This window comes from Protopterus annectens, chromosome 2.part2 (assembly GCF_019279795.1).
Source record: "Protopterus annectens isolate FY-2018-M chromosome 2.part2, PAN1.0, whole genome shotgun sequence".
Taxonomy (NCBI): domain Eukaryota; kingdom Metazoa; phylum Chordata; order Ceratodontiformes; family Protopteridae; genus Protopterus; species Protopterus annectens.
The window spans coordinates 766,079,260-766,102,553 of record NC_056730.1 but is presented as its reverse complement, the minus strand read 5'-3'; positions in this window follow the sequence as shown (position 1 = coordinate 766,102,553).

Genomic DNA, 23,294 nt, shown 5'->3' with positions numbered 1-23,294 from the left:
TTGCCTCCTAAATAGTCTACAGCAAGACCTATCAGGACCACTTGAGGCACTGTTCATCTGCAGCCGCAAAACAGATTACATACCAGGTGAATGGAGGGCCACAATGGTCATCTCCCTTCATAAGGGTAGGCCATAAATTGATCCCAGGAACTACAGACCCATCAGTCTGACAAGTCTGATATTCAAAGCCATGGAAAGGATTATCATAGGAATTATCTACAAGGACATTAGCAACCTGCAGACACTGGACCCATCCCAGTTTGGCTTTGTTAAGGGAAGGTCTTGCCTACTCAGCCTGGCAGACTTCTTTGACAGGGTCAACAAGGTTATGGATGAGGGGAAAATTGTACATACTGCCTTCCTTGATCTGGCAAAGGTGTTTACTACACTACCCACTCAGGTATTGTTGACAAACTCTCATAACTAGGCAGAAATCCCTGCATTGCTGGCTGGTTAGATAGGACCCAAGAAGTCAGGATCCATGAAACTCTCTCCACCAGGAGACTAGTAACCAGTGGAGTGGCCTAGGCCTTCGTGTTTGGCCCACTGCTGTTTGGCATCTACTTATAGGAATTAAAGGCTAATGTAAAAGGCCTCTATCTCACTAAGCTTGTAGATGACTGTAAACTGAGAGCTATCATAGGTGCATATCATGACAGCAACATCCTATGAAAGGGTCTAACACCAGCAAATTACTGGTGCCAAAGCTATGGATTAAAAGTCATTGGGAAGAAATGCATTATAGTGCCCTTTTTGAAGTCATCCACCTGAGATAGTTACTCCATTGACAAAACACCCATAAGAGCTGTTCAATAGCTAAGCATCTGAGACAATATGTGTACAGTAAACTAGCTTTCAACCAACATGTAGCCAAGATAGTAGGAAAATCATTCTATGTCACCCAGCTCATAAGCAAGGGTATGGCATCCAGGTCCAAGAAATTTACAGTACAACTCCACTCAGCCCTTATCCAATCCTTCATTGTGTACAGTGTCCCCTTTGGCATGTACCTAACCAGGCACTTGCAGCAGTTGATACACCCTCAAAGGTTCCTCACCAGGAGAATCCAGGGTATAAATACCCTGTCCTACACAGATCTCCTTAAGTCCCTGCCTCTGTACTATGCGTAGTATATAAGGCATTCTCATATTCAGCTCTAATGGATCTCTTGTACCTCCATAAAACAAACAGCACCAGAAACACCAGATCCAAGTACCAAAACTTTACCTGTGACATAAACAAAACATGCTGGAGAGACTGATGTGTGTCTCAAAATGTTTCCATACTATGGAATAAGCTCCCCATCTTCATGAGGCAGAGTTTATCCTTGACCCTATTCAAAAAAAAAAACCTTGATCACTGGATGGAAAATAACAAATTCACTTCTAGTCTGAACCCCATGTCTCTGATGGACAAAGGCTGACAGCAAGTAAATTAATCTCCAGCTAACATACCCCCGCAAGCACACACACACACACACACACACACACACACACACACACACACACACACACACACACACACACACGCACATATATGCACACACGCACACACATAACCCTTAGCTACTTCTTTACTAACATACGCCACCATATAGGCATCTAAGGAACTCAGAGACAAAACTGGGTTGGAGTGTATGGCTAGGCTTTTAAAGACTCAGGTGGTCATTAGCCTAGTACAAACCTATGAAACTATGATAATAAGGTCTTCCTCACTATAGCTAAAGCTGTCTCTGAATCACATTTTTCATGGTCACATAAATTGACATACCTAGTGTAGGCATTAAGTGACTGCAGCTGTTTCAGAATCTTATGGTAGTTTGTAATTCTTCATTCCATTCAACATTTTTATTATACAAGGTCTGCTTGTGGAGGGAAATACATATTTTTTATTTGAGCCAGTTTTGCACATCACTGTCTATGTGTAGCATTAACTGCTCTGCTTAGTAAAGCTGAAAACTGCCAAAAAGATGCAATACCATCTGAGATGTGATCATGACCCTGCTTTCACTGAGGTTGTAGGGAAAGAGATTTCTAAAAAGGACTAAAGCATGCACGTGGTGAACCTAACTGTGATTTCAACCACAGCAAGGTAAATATTTCAAACAGAGAAGTATGTGTAGTGTTCTCTAATCAAAGGTTTGCAATAAGGGAAATGACCTGGACTTGATTTACTCTACCTCTCCCTTTTAAGCATTCGGTCTATATTTTTCTTTGCTGTAATGCAGCCAGCAGGCCACACTGCATATGATATATCAAAGGCCTGCATACGAACACAATTAAGAATCAGGGGCCAAAACTTAAAGCAGATTGTTGTCTTCCAAATGATAAAAATGAAACTGGTCACCACATGAGCGTGGGCTAAGCTTTAACCACTGAATAAAAGAAAAAATAAATTAACCACTGCCAAACATAGAACAGACTCAAGTTTTAATGAAAGTGGACCAAATTTTACACTAAGTGCTTTCACCCAGTTTTCTTAATATTAGTATATTAGTATTTTGAACACAGCAGTTTTGAATATTTGTTCTTTGCTTGTAATGCCTGAATTACCTGGTTCCATTCTCCCTGCTAGAACAGAAGGGTTTGGTACAATTTGGGCACAGTTGAGCAGTTTTGAAAAACTAACCAGGAAGTTAAAGAGCATTCAAGCCAATAACTTATTTTTGAAGCATTCATTGGATTTACAACATGTCCCGAAAGGTTTGTGTTTGTGGAAATTCCCTCATGGAACTGTAAAGAAGTCTATTATGCACCACAAGCTTCTGGAGCTTTTTGACTGCACGGGGGTGGATTTAATGAGAATAATAATCAAAGAAAATGAACATAAGTTAACAGACATTGAAAAACAACTTAGTTAAATGACAGTATAACAGGGGACTTATTATTTGAACAAAGCAAAAGGCAGTATGATAAAACACTTATAGAAACTGAGAAATTTGTTAAGAATAACTTGGAAAGAAAACAAAAGAAACTGGTTAGGGACAGTATGTGTGTGTTACTAAAACTGCTTACCCACCACCTAGAGAGACAGAACGTGTAAATTAAATGGCTAATGGTGGAGAAAAAAGTAATAGAATATAAATGATAATGTTAATGGAAGAAGGAAAACTAACAAGAAAAAATATTCTTTAGTTCAGTCACCGCCTGTGAGGAGATCTCAGAGGTTGTTGAACAGGAATCAGAAACAGTCAGTTTACCAGAACCAAAGCAATCAATGGTATCCACCAGAACATCGTGGGAAGAGGAACAATACAATACTTCAGTGTAGGACAATCAACATTTGATCTTATTAATATTAACATATCTTTTGATGAATGTAAAACTGTGACTATTACTATTCAAGATGGTTTTTCGATTTACAATTTTTCAGATTTGTTGATTAATGACAGTCATACTGGTTTGTTGAAAAAAGGCTTTTCTTTTGTTCCCGACTATAAGCTAGACATAGTGAAGGTGTTGACTAAAAGTACCTTTATGCCAACTATTAATGCTTCTGTGGGACTGTATGAAAGATTATGTAAAAAAGAAATACATAAGATATTAGGCAACAATTCAATCAGGAAAGACAACTTATCAAAAGACAAAAGACCATCCCTAAGACACCTTTGTGAACTAAGGAATTATAGGTTCATGAAACCGGATAAAGGTGAGGGCGGTAATAATGAATCAAGTGAATTACCTAGTACAACATCAAGCAAACTACTACTAGACATCACCAACAGCTATAATAGCTTTGGAGATACACTATATAGTAGTTCAGTGGCTAAAAAAATGGAACTCTCTCCAAACTAGCATACAAACACATCATCCAAAGCCTCCTTTTGAAAACCTCATTAGGCAACATCTCAAGCAAAGTTGGCAGTGCCATGACTGCTCCCCAGGCTGGTGAAAGCAGATAAGGTACATATGCTAAGCCTAGAGTACTTGATAATAGTTTTCACTCTTACTCACAGACACTGGCTAATGTACAATGTATGTACTGTACCTATGTACTACGTATGTATTTTACCTATGTCCAAGTAATCTCCATGGTATCCCCGAAGTCTCAAAACACCCCACTAAACAAGTATAGTGGGTCCAAAAACAAAACAGTGTTCTCTGTGTGGAAGATTTTCAGTCCATATATCTCTAGTTAATCACTGTATATTAATCAGATCAGACAATAGTAGTAGAAGTAGCGAACTTAAACTTGTCTTAAGTCAAAAAATAATAAAAAATATATAATTGTACAGAATTACTAAGTATTCAAAAATAATCCAAGCAAGGCAGGAAGTCTGTTTCCAGTCGAAAATCCTTTATTAAATACACAGACAAGACTTAAAATAGAGTAATAGTTTCCTCACAAGCTTTCTAAATATAAATTTACTTTTTATCAGGGAAGGGAGTGGTTTATTGTGCTGTAAAACAAAGTGTTATTGGTATACATGTTAAATTCACATCCCTTCCCCCATCAGTGTGACATTTGAGCTGGTCCTGCCCTACTAAGTAGCTGTCATAATAATATAACCCTTATATACTTTAAATAAAAGTTAAAATGATGTGGTACTACTTATTTAACCAGATTATTAAATAGATTATTAAGTCTGTGATTTTATCCAAGACAATATACTACATGGCTGGAAATATATCAACCTTAGTCCATTTGGCAATCAAAAAATATATATAAATATATACATATGCACTTTGCATGTAAAAAATCGATTGTAAAAATCATATTCTATTTTCATAATCTATTGTTAACAGAGATTGCTTTCATCCTTCTAGACTTCTTCAGGTCTGTGTACAAGAACCCTAAAAAATATCTATAAAAATATTATTGTATAATTAGTTAATATTGTTATTACACATCATTTTGAATAAAGTGGAAAAAAGAGAACCTGAAAAAGAAAAAAATAATAAGAAAAAATGTATGATAATCGAAACAAAATATACACTTAAATTACAACTGATTTAAAATGGTATTGAAAACCAGCTGGAGGAATAAAATAAAATTACTCATGTAAACAATGTGGCAATTTTCTAAGTTCCAATACACTTTTAATTGAACAGTAGTTTAAAATAAAAAATAAATAAATAAAAAAATAAAAAATAAAAAAATAATAAAAATAGTGCACTAGCCAAACACCTTTCTCTTCATAAAAGACACACCACACAGGTTTTAAGTTCCAGATCCTGGATCGCATAGACATGGGCAATCTTGAAGGAGACATCCTGAATATTCTGCAGAAACATGAACTCATGTGGCAATTAAAGCGGAACTCTTTTAGGAAGCCTCGACTAAACTAATAATGTTCAAGTTAAAAGTGTACTGGAACTTAGAAAATTGCCACATTGTTTGCATGACTAATTTTATTTTATTTTATTTTATAAGAAGTTTTTCATAGTGGTTACCTTTGTAGGGGTAGGGGAGGTGGGAGGGCTTTAGATTTCCAAGGTGATTAGTTTGTGGTCGGATCTAACCAGGGAAGAGTTGACAATTGGTGTAGAGCAATGGTCACCCATATTGGTAATGACCAGGTCAAGGATGTTGCTTAATGGTTGAATGAATGTGTATCACATGATGTGCTACTGTTTAATGACTGTTTTTATGTTAAGGCTTTACTCTGAAGAAGCCCATTAAGAAAATTGGATGAAAGCACTTGGTGTAAAATTTGTTCCTCTTGTTTTATTAAAACTCGAGTCCGTTCTACGTTTGGCGATGGTTATTTTATTTTATTTTTTATTTTTCCTTTATTCAGTTTGTTTACACTCTTTTAACCACTGCACAGACTTGTGCTATGAAACTGCCCATTAAACGCAATTGTAAACTTTCCAAGTATGGACAGGAAATGGAATTCTGTATGACTATGTCTAGTGTTGCATTGCTGCTAGGTTTGCCAACCATCCAGAATTCTTCCGGATAGTCAGGAATTAAGGGTCAATGACCAGAAAATGGAGACTGCCTTTTCTGGACAGTGTATTGTCTGGAAAAAACAAAATCAATTGTCTGTTTTCTTATTATTAATATTACTGTGTGCTCAATCAGACATATTCTTGTGTTCTTCAGTGTTAGAATAATTTCTCAAATCATCAAATACAGCATTTATTACGAATGCCAAGTTGATAGCACAGGTCTAAATGTTTTATTTCTGTGTGACCTATCTAGTTTTTAAGTTTTAAATCTATGCAACACATTCAATTATGTCATTACGTTACTTACAGAGGTTGTAATAAAAAATGTGACTTGTGGACTGATGAGAGAAACTACCTGAGACCTGAGCTTTTAAAAGCTGAACTGTATTTAAAAGTCAGCTTTGATTTATCGTTTTCTCAGTTTTTTTGGCTATGTATCCAAAGGAAAGTCATTGCTGAGAGCAGCAAAAAGTGAACAGAAATATTCATTTAAGAAGAAAAGGGAATAGAGCATGGAACACTGGAACAGTCATAATTTATGGTATGCATTTGTTTGAAGTATATCAGAGTACATCTCTCAAGCATTGTGATCATGGACTATTGTTTGTAAGTTAAAACATGGCAACAGATTTTTTTTCCGACATTTCCTTATATTTTCTGAATAGTCACATTTGATATGAATATACAGCTATTACAGCAGTTATTATGCTAACAAGGTAACATTTGTTAAATTATTACGATTGAGAAAATGAGTTCAAATCTTATATTTGGCAAAATACTGTACACTATTGTAAAAGCTACTTTATCATAATAATCACTTGATCATCTCTGTTCAGTCTGAATATTATTAAGCAAAATTTTGCAAGTTGGGTACCAAAATTACACGCATTTTGCTTTCACATACATGTCTGAAATGTTTGACATGAAAAGTTGGCAACACTAATTGCTACTTTATCTTAGAAACCGGAGGGACTTTGCTTCCTATACACCTATAAAATGATAGGTACATATCCTTTGCTAGACGAACACTGAAAAAAATAAATTATCAGGACTGTGACTGAATCACTACCAACTTTGTTTTAAGCAATTTAAAGATTCAAAGCCATGGTATGCCTTTAGGGGAGGCCACAGCCAGTAGTCCTCATTAACATTAGAGAGAATGCATCAGAGTTAATCTTAAACAATGAAAAGTGTATTACCTATGTCTAGTTATATGTGCTGTTGTGTGCTACCAAAGAATAAGACAGTTAAGAAAATAAATACTGATTTTTATATCTTCTTGAAAACTTAGTAGGTGATGGTTGCAACATGTAAAATGCATAGTGCTGTACATTAGCTCACGGGTTCATATATAAGTACTAAGTAATCCATCTGCAGACCATTGAATTCTAGCCCCCCCCCAAAAAAAAATACACTCACAATATCCCCCAGCCTCAAGGAGGCAAGGCAAGGTACACCAGGGTAGAATTTAAGGCTGCCTATCCAATTATCCAGGTTTACCCTGAGGATGGCAAGGGAGCTACCCTGATTGACATGTAGACGAATCTTGCTCCAGGGTGAAGGAGGTGTTGGGAAATGGTAATTAGATTTGTTTTGGTGATATGGACATCCAGGAGTTCACAGGTGCTGTTTTGAGGACTCTGTCATGAGGTGAGAATTCCCTTGACAAATTCTGATATTCCCCCACAATTGCCAGTGGTACAGAATATGCAATAGCAACTAACATTAGTATTGGTCATTGCTGAAATGTATTTTTCGATCAGAACAACCGGTCCATTAAAGTCAGTTAACATGTCAATGAATGCGTCATTAAATGTACACATAAATAAACAAACAAATAAATATGTAAACCATATCTTGGGACCTGTCAATATTGACACATTGAAATATGGGAGTGAGGTTCGGCAGTTAGTAATCTACATTATACTACATGTAAGATGGAGTGTTATGTAAGATGGAGTGTTATGAAGCTTTTGCTTCTTAACCAGAAATTTGCCAAGAAATTAAAGAAAATAAAAAAGTTAATAAATAGTCAGGAATTACTAATAAAGTAGCAGTGATATGGACTTTTGAGTATACATGGTACTTTTATGTCAAGTTTTCTGTTAGACTGAGTTACCTAACAGTTTCTCATGTTCATAGGTTCATAGGTGTATACTTAGGCTAACAACAAATGAGGCTTTTAAAAGTCTAGCCGTTTAACCCAAATGCATCCCAGAAGTTATTGTGCGTTAGAGGTTATTATAAGGGGTGTATGCTAGTTAGGACATGATTTATCAGCTGCCTCTGTCTATCAGAGACCAGGGATGAATTTCTGATTTCGCATCCACTGGATTAATAGGTTCATAGGTCCACAGGTCTATACTAGGCTAACAACCATGATGTCCCTTATAAGCCTAACTATGCAACACAAATATGACCCACAAATTTGATTTATATAGTTTGTGATTTACTGACTGCCTCTGTCATGAGAGCCAGAGCAGTGGTGAATTTCCAATTACCCATCCATTGGTCTAAGCTGTGCTTAAATAGGGATCGGGAGGAACTCTGCTTCACATGGCTGGGGAGCCTGTTCCAGAGAATAGGAATTTACTGAGAAAGATATCTATCTCTCCAGCATGTCTTTTTTATATCCCAAGCAAAATGTAGGTCTTTTAATCTAGTAGTTTTGATGCTGTTTCTTTTTCAGATGTGCAAAAGGTTTATGAAAGGAGAGCCCAGGGATGCCTTGTATGCCAAGCAAAAATCACCTCATACTTTGTATTCATCAGATGAAGACTTTAACCATTATGCCAAACTCACCTTTTTTCATCTTCCTCATACCTTTACCATTTATCTTGAATGGGGTTAAGGAAGGGCTCTGCTTAATCTGGATGGGAAGTCTATTCCAGTGAATGGGGATTTTATAAGATACATACCTGTTCCTCCAACATGTCCTATTTATAGGTCAGTAAATTGTGCAAACCTTTTTTTTCTTTTTGTATTCTGTGCTGTTGAATCAGTGTGTTGTGGTTGTACCTGCTCTCACAAGCTAACACAAAATGTAACAGGATGGATATTCCATTCTATTATATTTAGTCTAAGGAAATGCACCACTTAATAAATGATTTATACATAACATGAGTGGTGGTTAGCACAAAGGATTAAAGCTCCCAACTGTTAATAAGCTGCACTGTGCACTTGAGTTACAGGGTTTGATTCCTTCAACCTTCATTTGCCTCCTGTGTGACTCTGAGTGAGGCAAATAACCATGCAGTGCTACAGGCACACGACTGAAAAGGGACATCAGTATCAAGTGAACTTCTTTGGTTACCAAAACATGTGAAATAAAAATTATTCACTAATCTAGAGTGATTCAGAAGCAAGAATCTCTGTGGATATGGTTTCTATACTTTTGTGTATCAAGAGGAATATAAACCATGGCAGAATCAGCAATGAGAGTGGTGTGGGTTTTAGGAGGTGCCTTGAAGTATGGTTTGCTCCTTCCCAGTGAGATATCAGGAAGCATAGCCAAGAAGCACTGGCCACACTGTCTCGCTGTCTGTTACTACAATAGTTTGCAGCCTGCCTCAGTACTACATGGCTTTCTCAACAAAAACAGGATATAGCAGTACTGTAGCAGTAAAACACTCTGTTGCATTATGCTGTGCTGTTCCATATTTTATATGCAAATATAAGCTGAATCCCTCACATATGTTCAGGATGTGACATCTATGAGTTCCACAGGAACCCTGCATAGAGCTCATGGCACAGGATGACATCAGGCAGTGCCACACCATTTTTCCTGACACTTCCATCCATAAAACATGAATCTGCAGCACGTAGTTGGTGGTACAATCTGCAATATTTTTTTTAAAATGTGTTATGGAATGCAAAATTTATTATAATGAGATAGATTTTTAATAGCATAATACAATATACACTGACACAATGACTTATAGCACACTGAATAAATTGAACACTGAATACATTAAGCAGTTAACAGTGAAGCTTTAAAAAGAAATTAGTAGATGCACACATATTTCCTTATGTGAAGTACAAAACTATAAAAAATACATTTTTACTATTCTGACATGGAATAATATGTTTCATTTGGTTTGCTTTATATAAAGATCTTCATAATGTAATCTGATGAACAGAAGTCAAGACAAATCAAGAAGTGGCACATTCATTATATCTATTTATGTTCTGCAACTTGGTTTGTGATATGGCAGTGCAATTTATGAAATACACAGTTCAAACTTTGTTGCATGATACAAATTTTCACCTACTTGTACCATCCAATTTTGAGTCCTGTAACCCCTGCAGTGACAGTACAAGGTTGTCCTACACCCTTTCAGATTTCCTGATTATTGGATGACAAGACTGAGTGCTATTACATCAGAAAACTCACTATACAGCCTGCACCACAATGTCATCTCTTACTCTCCAATTCTTTTTGTTGTGGTGTGAAGTTGGTCAGAACAATGACTATGGTTAAAAGTATCACAAATTATATTTTACCATGGCCTTAGAGTGAGTAGACAACTTAAAATATGAGCAGTGAATTTTTGTAAAGAGCTTAATGTAAAGCATCATAAGTCTTATAACACAGCTTGTGTTCTTGCTTTACCTTTACACTTGTGTGTTCCAGGGACAAGGCCATGTTCTACAACTTGCCCACACAACCCATCTTATGAGGTGGATTATGTTTAATGGGCCTGTGCTCCTTCCTTTTGATTATGACAATTATGGCTACTCTAACTGCTTGATTTGAGATGAGAATACCTAATATGCAGGACCCAAATGAGCAGGTTATATGCATTATTCTATACCTGAAATACATGTCTAAATCTGAATGATGGACAATTAATCTACAGGGGAGATGCAAACTTTGTTAAGGGGCTGTTGCATATCAAACTCCATTTTACGTTATAAATGTTAGGCAAACACACTGCTGTTAACATAGAGGTCAGTAAGTCACATGACCAAGTGAAAACTCATCCATCCACAGCTCCATTTGAAATATAGCAGCACTTCAGAGGTTATGTACTGTATATGATAAAAGGAAGTTGCATCTTCTTTCTCTATTGTTATAGTTCATGCATGTATTGTGTTTGTGTGCAATGCATGATAGCCATGGACATTAATGATTTTCACATACAAGAGAAATATTTTGCTAAGAAATAAACTAAAATTAGACAAACTACATTTATTTTGCTCCAGTTATTTTGTACAGTCTGTTATCTCTGAATGCAACTGACTGTAATTGTGAATATATTTATGTTATGAATTCTACAATAACATCTGTGCAGTGACAGAGACCTGGTTCAAAGCTCCAGAGAGCACCCCTGCATTACCAGGCTATAATTTATACCGCACCTTTCAGCCACCTAACCCGGACCGAAGCACTAAAGGTGGAGGTGTGTCCATATCCATTAAGGATATCCACACCTCCAGGCTAGTTGCACAGCATAATGCATCCGAGATTATCCAAGAGCAAATAATTCTGGGCAAGACCGCAATCCAAATTGTAGCTTGCTACAGACCCCCCACAATGCCCCAGGATTCCCACTCCTCATTTACACTGGAAAATATTAGGGTACAACTCAACACCCTAATAATGAGCGATTTCAACTACCCCACCATTAACTGGGAAAGCTACTCATGTACCAACTCTTTTGCATAACATTTTCTGGAATTCATAAATTCCAACGCCTTGGATCAACTTATTCACATCCCCACCAGGGGCAGCAATATCCTAGACCTGGTCATTACCAACATGGGTGACTGGTGTTCCACACCAGAGATCAATTCCTTGTTGGTCAGATCCGACCACAAGCTAATCACCCTAGACATCCACATCCCACCCCCACCCTCCATTAGGGAAACCACCATAAAAGACTTCTCCAAAGCCAACTTCACACTTCTTAAGACAGAAGTGGCAAACTTCATGACACCCATGCAGACAGACAATAGAGGTACGACTGCTGAATCCTACATAAATGCACTTTATAAGCACTTACACGACTGCATGGATCATGCTATCCCTAACAGAACCAAGATGCTATCCTCCAAAAATAGGAAGCCAATCTGGTGGTCCTCTGCCATAAACAACCTCTACAACAGAAGAAAGAAACTGTTGCAAAAAAGAGTAAAATCCCATGACTGGAGGAACCCCCTGGTCAGCCTCAGCAAGAAGCTGAGACCCCTCATAAAACCCTCCAAAGCTAGTTACGAAAACAAAATTGCCACTGACTCTAAAGACAACCACAAAGCATTCTCTGGCTATGACAAGAATCTCAATGGCAACACTCAGATCTGCTCTTAGTTACAGCACAATGGCACTAAATATAATATACAGAACCAACTGATATTGTCAACATTCTGGCAGATAGGTTCAGTGTTAACTTTACCCCCCTCTCACCCCATAGAGGGTCCATCTCTATACTGGAAGAATGCAAAGTTCCTGTAATCATGGCTGCACAGGTAAAAACCTCACTCTCCAAAGCCAAGAACACAGCATCCATGGGACCTGACAATATCCCAGGCTACATTCTACACAAAGTATAGAATGAACTGGCACCCCACCTAAGTATCATGTTCAATCATAGCCTCACCTCAGGCTTTGTGCCCACTGAATGGTGCACCACGATGTTTATCCCACTCCACAAAGGGGGAGCCATGCTGGACCCCGGGAACTACTGCCCCATTAGCCTGATGAGCCTGGTCTGCAAGGCCATGGAATGTATCATCATGGAACTCATAAACAAAGACATTGGTAATCTCCAAACTCTGGACCCCACCCAGTTAGGGTTTGTAAAAGGCAGATCATGTCTCCTAAATGTGATAGACTTCTTTGATGCAGTCACCAAAGACATAGATGAGGGTAAGGTGGTTCACACAGATAGATCTCGCCAAGGCTTTTGACACCATCCCCCACTCTGGAATTATAGATAAACTCACTAAACTAGGTATAAATCCCTATATCACAAGATGGGTTGCCAACTGGTTCACAGACAGAACCCACACTGTGAAAGCAGCAGACTCCAAATCCAACTTCAGTCCAGTGACAAGTGGAGTACCACGGGGTTCCCTCCTGGGTCCTCTCCTGTTTTGAATCTACTTCTCTGAAGTACAGGCTAACACAGAAGGTCTTTGGCTAACAAAGTTTGCAGATGACTGGAAACTAGAAGCCATAATCGAAACTCCTAACGATGTGGACATCCTACAAAAGGGCCTCACTGAGACAGATGCCTGGTGTCAAAGCCATGGCCTGAAGCTCAATGCCAAAAAGTGCATTGTCATCCTCTTTGACATTGGTAACCTCCAAACTCTGAATCCCACCCAGTTTGGGTATGTGAAAGGCAGATCATGCCTCCTGAACCTGATCGACTTCTTTGAGACAGTCACCAAAGCCGTAGATGAGGGTAAGGTGGTTCACACAGCCTATCTTGACCTTGCCAAGGCTTTCGACACCATCCCCCATTCTGGAATTATAGCTAAACTCACTAAATAAGGTATAAATCCTTATGTCACAAGATGGATTGCCAACTGGCTTACTGAATGAACCCAAACTGTAACAGTTGCAGACTCCAAATCTGACCTCAAAGCAATAACAAGTGGAGTACCACAGGGTTCCATCTTGTGACCTCTCCTGTTTGGTATCTACTTCTCTGAAGTACAGGCTAACACAGTAGACCTCTGGCTAATGAAGTTCGCAGATGACTGCAAACTAGGAGCCATAGTCAAGTTCCCAAATGATGTGGACATCCTACAGAAGGGCCTCGCTGAGACAAATGCCTGGTGTCAGAGCCATGGCCTCAAGCTCAGTGCCAAAAAGTGCAGTGTCATCCCCTTTGGTAAAAACTCTGTACCCATGAACTACCACATAGGCAGCAATCTACTTAACACCGAATGTGTGATAAGAGACCTTTGGACCCAGGTGGACAGTAGTCTCTCCTTTGATAGTCACATCACCACAGTAGTCAGAAAGTCCTTCTACGTGGCACATCTCATCATAAAAGGGTTCTCATCCAGGAAAAAAGAGGTCATCGTTCCCCTCTACTCAACACTCATTAGAGCCATTATAGAGTACAACGCCCCTTTTGGAATGTACCTCGCAAGACATCTGCAGCAACTGGAAAGGCCACAGAAGTACCTCCCAAAGAGGATTACTGGCCTCAAACAAATGCCCTACACTGACCACCACAAAAAACTCCAGCTTTACTCCATAGCATATCGCCTACTCCGAGGTGATCTCTGCCTAACATATAAAGCTATGTCAAACCCATAACTGTTGGACATACTACACCTAAAGAAATCCCAATCCCTCCGAGCTACACGCTCTAGTGACCTAAGCCTTGTCAACACAATAAACAGGACATGCTGGAGGGATAGTTTCTTGTCCCAGAGACTTCCCATACTCTGGAACAGGCTACCCATCTGTCAAGCAAAGTTCTTCATTAGCACTCTTCAAGAAAAATCTTGATGAGTGGATGGGAAATAGGAAATACACCCTGGGGATCACTTCTGTGTCTCTGCTTGACAGTGGCACAGGAAAAAAGCTTTCTTGGGTTGCGTAAGCTAGGGAACCTTGTTGGCTAGGCTTACGTAGGCCCTTGGGCCGATAGCCTAGTACCTACCTTCGAACATATGAACCTATGAATCAGAGTAGTATGGAGGACCAAATTATTTTTTGCTTATGCTCACAAACAAGACAGGATGCTTGCACTGTCCTAGTTTATTACAGAAATGTTTTTGTAATTGCTCTCATTTCATATATAATACCAGTTCTCATAGTTATTTCATAATCTTTTTGGTTCTAGTCCAAGGAAGGCTGTAATTTGCATACCAATGTTATACAATCCGAATTACAGATTACTGAGCACTTTCAGAAAAAAAAGTTTTTGGCTGGTTCAAGCTTTTCTACACTCTCCACACACTTTCTATTTTTAAATTTGAATTCTGAAGTCACAGAAGTGTAGGAAAATGGGAATACTTTTCAGTCATATGACCTCACTTTTCTTATAGAGAAGCTTTCTTGGACTTTTACTAGTCATATTTCAACATTCTGAACAACAGGATTCAGCTGTTTGGTAGAATAAAGCAGGTTCATTTAATATGTGTTAGACAAGTGTCTATGGACCTATGCATGCATCCTAGTTCAATGGGTTAGTTGCTTTTATAGTACTCAGTTACTGTACTTGTTATAGGAATTGACAGGGCTTCAGGTAGTAGGTATTAGACAAAAGTTGATATGTACTAAATCATGTGATACACAATGGCTGTCTCACAACATCATAGTACCTAGAAGTATATTTACCTCACAAAGAGGATTACTGGCCTCAAACAAGTGTAATTGTTGTGGTCTCAGCAGGGGCAGTCTATGAATGCACTAGTTCACTGATCTGCTTGTATGGAGGATAACCATGCAGAAATGCTTTCCAGCTGTAAATACAGCAAAACGTATGGTCTATGATGTAACTCACCAGATGCATTGGATGCAAGTCCTGCATTGTCTTAAAATACAGTTTTCTAAACAATGACTGTTTCACTGAATCCCATTTAATCAAGACCAGCTTATCAAACTGAGTTTTCTGAATTTAAATTGTAACCTTCCACTAAGTTTTGAAGCATTAGAGTTGCATAAAAGGCAGGAACAGAATCTCTTGACTGGCAAATTATGTAGATGTTCTCCATTTTAGGAAAGGTGATAACAAACTATGCTATACTCCTCAGACTGCCTGGAAATGCCTCTGTCAGACTGCTGTGGTGGATACATTGGCCAACAGGTGAATTTCAAACTGAAAAGTTGCAATGCGGATGCCATCCAAACACTTATTAACAAGGTTGTATACTGCAGTTTGATCCCACATTACAAAGACATGCTGTAGGTTAGTTGGCAACTTCTTATTGTCCACAAATGTGTATCTGTAATCTGTAATACAGAAGAAAGGCCTGGCAATCTCCTTCCATTTTTCTGCCTTGTCCATTAAGCTTCTTTTATAGCACTGGATGTTTATGGGGTTGCTGTAATAGTTGGTTATAACTAGTAAGCATAGATGGGTGCATTAGATAATCCAGTCTGCAGCTTTTTGCTAGAATTAGAGAATGCTTAGACTGCATACCTCCACATGCGCTGTAAGAGCTTCTACAAAACCTTGGGATATTGAGTCCTCTGCTGTTTGCTAGAAGTAGAGAAGGCTGGCTTGTGAGTGCACACCCCTACGTTGTTACATCCTAAAGAAGTATAGGATATTAACTCCTCTGCTGCATGCTGATTCCATATAGATGTGGTGAAAAGTGCATTGGCATTCTTAGGATTAAATTTAATTATTTTAAAATGGGTTCAGTGCTCCGGCTAGGGTACATATTGTTACTCTTCATTTTCATAATTGCTGAAGGAATCATGTCGACTTGGCAAAGTAGTTCTGGAGAAGATAAAAATACAAAACCATCTTGCCTTCAGTGAACATAGCACAGATATTTTTTTTCAGGGAAAAGCCCACATATTTCTGGACTTATTTACATATATATATATATATATATATACAGAGATATATACATACAGAAAGAGTGGAGAAAAAGGAAAATGCTGCTATCAGTGAAGTTAATTTTGGTGAAGAGTGTTCAAACATTTTACTTTCACCAAAATTAACTTTGCCAATTTGCTACATTCACAAATACAGGCTATAAAGACACAGCCAAATCTGATATGGTGTCTGGTTTGGGAAGTTAGGGAAGACAACTTTGTTGTTTGCAGAATGTGCTGCATTTTGGACTGTTGTGACCCGAATGTTTGAAATTTAAGCAATGTACTGCTGATGGCAAAAAGGCCGAGATTAGAACCCATACCTCAACTTGTGAGTCTAATGATAGGGTATTCATATAGAAAATGGTGGAATATATTCACCATGATGGGGAGAGGACAGCTGCCCTTACAGAGGACATTTACATACCTTCATAGCTGATGATCGGAGCATGTGAATAAAAGGTAGTATGGACTGGTGAGCATAGTCCTGCATGCACTAAGCTGACTAGCAGTGGTAAAACAGAACCAATTCCTCACACAAAGCTTTTTATTCACTAGTAACTGTACCTATTATTCTCATCAGTTGGGAATGATGATAAAAAGAAGGTGATAATGGTTGCAAGTTACAAAAAAAACTTTACATAAACTGCTCAACCTCAGCCTATCGACAGTGATTGTGCATGATGCCTGGAGAATAGCTAATGTGTCTCCCTTAGACAAGTGCAGCCCCTCTGTGGACCATGGTAATTATAGGCTTATCAGCCTCTCCAGCCTTTAATGCAGAATGATGAAACATAGCATAACAGAACTCAGTTATGTGAACATGGGCAACTTAACTTACCTAGACCCTAATCAGTTCAGTTTTGTTCCAGGGTTGCCCCTGAAAAGGGACTGTTGTCCCGATTGTGAAAGACTTGCTCTCAGTCCAAGTGACCAGTTACACTGAGAGCAGGCTGAGGTCAGGCCTTTTGGAATCTGATCCATGGAGCAAGCCTGTTTATAGATAGGCCTTACACAGAAGTAAGTCACTTACACAGAGAGCAGGTCTTTTGGAATTATATCTGACTAACTCTGAGAGCAACTCTTTTTGAATCTGAACCTGTATATCTGCATATGTCTGTGTATATAATATTACACGTGTGTGTGTGTGTGTGTGTGTGTGTGTGTGTGTGTGTGTGTGTGTGTGTGTGTGTGTGTGTGTGTGAGATTATCTACATATCTGCATATAGATCAATAAATGTATAGAGAGAGAGAGACCGAGATACATAATGGTCCACTGTGCCATTAAGTGCAATACCTAAACAGTGATTATTTCAGATTATTTCAGAATACCTTACTACAACTTACAGAGAGTTTGGCAACGTTTTTGTCACATGGTTGGAGATTGTTTTATCTACCCAGGGAAAATGATGTTAGTTAAAGAGGCAATGTAAAGGACTAAAATGAATAATTAACACTATTAATATAGAGTTTTTACTGTAAAGATTTTAGATGATGCAAAAAAATTTCAACAGACTTTTTGTTTGAATTCAATTATTTCTGGTAGCAGTTAATATTAAACTGCTAACATCTGCAAAGAGTGTTATCTTTATGGGTTATCTCTGAGTCCATCTGCAACCTACTAGTATTGTTGATTCACTGTGATTGTATAGTAATGTCTACATGGCCATTGCAAACAGCATTTCAGAGAAAAGAAGAAACTCTTGCATTGTTTTTCTTACACTGTATGGCCTGTATTAATAAAATAATGCATCCCCATACACATGGATTATAAAGCTTGACAGATTCTAAGATGCAGATTTCCTGTAATGCTTCTAGTAAATACCTTCACTTCAATGTAGTGTTTAAGTATTCACTGCTGATTATTTAATAGTGAGATAATTTGCTGAAGGCAAATAATACTGTTTTCCCAATCATCTTGTATGTGCTTGCTGGATGATAAAACTACTCAAAGAAATTAAGCAGGATAGTGCTACTATAAAAACTGGAATGCTCTGGGGTTTTCCCCAGACATAATAGAACTACAGACGTGTCTGATGTCTAAGACAGAGTGTGCAAGGAACACCTATCTTCCAAACTGAATTGCTTGCTCATAGTTAATGTTTTTTGTTGTTTGTCTTTCGGCTTTTTCCCGGTAAGGGGTCGCCACAGCAGAACTCCGGTCCGCTAATGATTGGAAGTAGATTTTTACAAAATGCCAAGGTGCCAGCTCGACGCCCAACCTTCAACACCCATTTATGCATGCATGTCTTTCGAATGCTATCCAACCGCGGGGAGGACATGCAGACTCCACACAGAAGGCACTCCCAAGCCGAGAATCGAACAGGAGAACCTCTTGGTGGGAGGTAACAACATTACTGCCGTACCATTTATATTTTTAGGAAAATCTTCATATAACTTTACACTTTGTATATTTTTTAAACATTATCCATCTGCATTTGATAAATCAATTGATTATACTGACTCTGCCATAGTAAAGAGCTTGCAAACTACTGTGTGTTTGTGCACCTATTATTAAGTTTAAACTAGAATAAGGAGGTGGATGTTTCTTTCTTAGTACTGACTCCTGTCATTTTTAAAGAGGATGGTTCTGAGAATCATTGTACATGTCTTTGTATGACAAATATAATTATTTTTACTATAATGATGTCTAGTTTACCTCTTCATCCGTCATGATATTTTTTGTATATTACAGGTGTCAATTAAGTAGAAATGCAATCCAAGTTCTGCTGCTGTGCTTTTGTATGTTAGTCCTTGTATGAAAGTATTTAGAGCCTTAATAACATTTTTTTCATGTTTATTCTTTTCAAACATGTTAGTAAGCTATTTATTTATTCTGCAGGTACACTGGGGCTCCTTTTCAGTCACAGCCTTGCACCATAATAAGAGTAAAATATACTTACTCAGCATGTATATAAAAAAGAGCAATGATAAGGCAAAAATCAGAAATTAGATTGCAACAAAATACTTAACTCTCCTCAGAACAATATGTGTGCCAAATGATTGCTGTCCTTCAGTAGTATTTAGTTACCAGGAAGAACAAACAGAAATTAAATAAAATTACTAGTTATGAAACCAGTGTACATACATTCATTGTGTTACCATAGCAGTAATCTAAGCTGAATGGGAAATGTGACAAAAGTAGGTAGCTGATGAACTGTTGTTGTTGTGTCTTTCGGCTTTTCCCAGTTAGGGGGTCGCCACAGCGGAACTCCGGTCCGCTAATGATTGGCAGTAGATTTTTACGTGCCGAGTTGCCAGCTCTGACGCACAACCTTCAAAGAAGGTACGCCCATTCACGCATGTCTCCACACAGAAGATGAACTGTGTTTAGGAAAATATTACAGATTAAGAGTCCCAAGTCCATATCACTAGAGATGAATGAAAAGTGGTGATACTGGATGCAGAAAATCTAATGGATGAGTGTAGCTTCACAGAAACAAGGTGATGTATGAAGTGTTTTATCTGAAGGAATTTATATATTAAGATACTAATGAATCTGTGATTAATCTGAAATTAGCATTTATTGTGATGGCTAGGCAGTGTTGAAGATCCGTGCTGGCATCAGCTGTAAAATGTTAATTAGAGTTTTATGTGATCTGGAATGTTTAAAGTTCATTCTTTTTTCCCTCTCTCTCTAGCAGGGTGCAAGAGAGTTACAGGATCACTGGAAACATCACTAAAGAATACACACAGCAGGCTCATCCAAAAGGCAGTCTGAATCCATTCAATCTACCCACCATTTATTTTTGGGCAAACTTTGTACCACTTCTGCCTTGTGCTTTAAGTAAGTGTTAGGGACATCCAGTTGTTTCTGCTTATATTTTAGCCTGCACAGTGACTAGGCTGAAGACAAGTGCTTCAGTGTCCTAATTTCTAAGCAATAGCCTTATAGTTTATAAATTCTCCTTCAGTGACATCCCTTTATAGGATCAATTAATTTCTTAGAGATACTGTAAGAAAAACTCTAGCCACCACCTTCTTATTGCCAACTTTCTTATACACCACTCTTATCCTAACAAACTTAAACAATAATCAAAAAAGTAACTTGCCCCCTGCTACAATAAAATAGCTAAGTTTGCCACCAATTTCCCTAATAGGACCCACTATTGTCATAGATTAAAGCAATTAAACTGGCTTGAACTATACAACTACATAACATATTCACAACTAATTACAGCACACAAACTCATTCATCATCCAGAAAAATGCCCTGCACTACAAAACTTATTACGTCCCTAAATCTTAGCTGGTCCTTGTCTTGGACATGCTCAACACCAGGTTAGAACTTTGTGCTCACTGTTAGATACTCTCCAAACACTCTTCTTAAACAGAATACTCTCAACCTCTTACTGAAATAGCAAAACAATTTTTATACGTAATTACTGCCTGTACAATCCAGTAAGTTGCATGTGTGGTTTTTCTTTAGTAACTTCCACCTCTGTCAAATCTTAGAATGTAAAAATGAACTTCTGTAGATATATATACACACACACACACACACACACACACACACACACACACACACACACATATATAAATGTATATATAAATGTAACTACTCCGTGTTTATTTGGAATTTAATATAATGCAATGTAAGCAACGGGGGCTTTTCTCCCCAGACCTCCACTGAGAATGGGTATCACCCAGTCAGACATTCCCAGTAAACAAACAAATAAATAAATAAGTAAATAAATACAAGTTTCAATTAGAAATGTAGCTTAGGATAGGTAAGGAGTATTTTAGGGCATGGAGAACTATTAGCCAATTGTGAGATGGCCTTGCTTGGTCAAGAAGTTGCTTATTCTGTTGTAGCTATATAGCATAGCCGAAGTATTACTTATCACATTGTGGATGTGAGTAGGGATGGTAAGAGCAGGGTCAAACGATCTGCCAAGTATTTATACATGGTCCCTATTGGAATACAGTTACAGCCTTCGGAACAGTGAAGACTAAGTGTGCATCAAAGAGAGTAAATATTCTGAGTTCAGAACTGTAGAACCTTTGAATATTGCCCTTACTTCAGTACAACGTGATGTCAGAGTAATATAATTTGCAGGAGTCTGTAAGGCACAGGTCTCCATGTTTGGTGGTGTGGGGGGAGAATCTCCCCCATATCAGAGGTGTAGGGAGGGTGAACCCCACTGAAAACACACTTTAATGTTAGTACACTGAGTTTTGAAATTTGCTGTTTTGTCTGTTATTGCACTTTATTTTCTAATTATAGGTCATGCTATTAAGGGTCTCACAATTATTGCTGGAAGCCATTTACTTGATGGCATCATTTTCAGTAGACCATCATCTGGGCTTGTGAGGTTTTTTCAGCTCATCTTTGCATAAACTAACATATTCATGTATCTTTTTACTGAAGTTGGTTTTAAGTTTTTGAGCTCACAAATCAAACAAAATTGAGAAAAGATAGTTTAATGGCTTTAGATGAACTACCTGATTCCCAGATAACAATACATTTCACATATGGAATAATATGATTTGATTTTACAAAGATTGTGAAAAAATTAATGTAAGCAGAGAATAGCAGTTTACAGACTGGTCCTTGTGGAATACATCACAGTGTAGAATAAACAGAAGGCTGTGTGTATTATTTTAATGCATTTGTTGTGCGGTCTGAGAACAAGTTTAAACAGCTAGAGTTAAGGTCATACGAAGAAAGTTACTTAAAGCAGATGTGGCCTACATAGTTAGCTACCTTAAACAGGTCAGTAATTCGGCACCTATAAGGTTCTGCCTGTCTATTGTCCAATACACTTTGTCTTTCAGAAGTAGAAGAGCTGTCTTAGTGTCATGTTCTTCTGTGAGGCCATGCTGTTGGCTTGTGACCAAGCTGTTGTCATCAATATGGGTCTATAATTGTGTGATTGCTGACTTCTTTAATATTTTTGATAGAGGAAAGAGTAGAACAATGGGTTAGAAGGGCACAGGATTTGCACTTGGTCAGAAGGGAATAGGGTTTGCACTTCAGGGTTTGGACGTGCAACAGCTTTAGGGAGTAGAATAATACTTCCAGAAGTTAGGGAGCACACAAGAAGTGTGGAATTGTTCATATTATGCCTTTACATAGCAGCAATGAAACTGTCACATGCCCAGATAAATTTAGGGAAAAGTCCTGTAGAGCCACATTTTCCATAGATAAGAATATCTTTAAGCTAAGTACTGATTTTTGATACTAAACCATAATAAACTGAAAAACACTGACTAATGTAGGAGAGATGTACCAATGAAAACTACAAGAAGAAAACCAAAGAAACGATATATGATTTAAAGGGTGATGAGATTATCTGAGACTGATGAGAAAGTGAAAAAGAAGCCCCCTGGCATAAAAGAGATAACATATTGAAAGCTTGGATTAAAACAAAATCACCATCTCTGCTCCAAAACTACAGGGAACTCAGAAATCTTTCTAAAAAATTAATTAACAAAGATAAGAAAAACTTTTATTGGTCACCCAAATTTAATATAAAATCTAACCCACAAAAATTCTGGTCAACCATAGCCAAAATTCTTCACTCTGGAATCCCCTTCCACACTTGCCCCTTTTCCAAATAATACCTCACTAGAAACTGCCACCCTTATGAATAACTACTTCATAGACACGATCCAAAAACTTACTCACACCAACACAAAACTCTGACCCCCCCCGCCTCTTCTAACCTACGCAACAAGAAACCCTTCTCCCTTAAACCAGTCTCCACTACTTACACTAAATCAACTCTGCTCCGTCTTAAATGCTGCTTTCCCTCTTCAGACAACCTACCTCCCATCTTCCTCATACAAGCCACTGAATCCATAGCCTGCCCTATATCCATGTTAATCAATAGGTCCATTCAAAAAGCCAAAGTCCCAGACATCTGGAAAACCTTTTATACTGT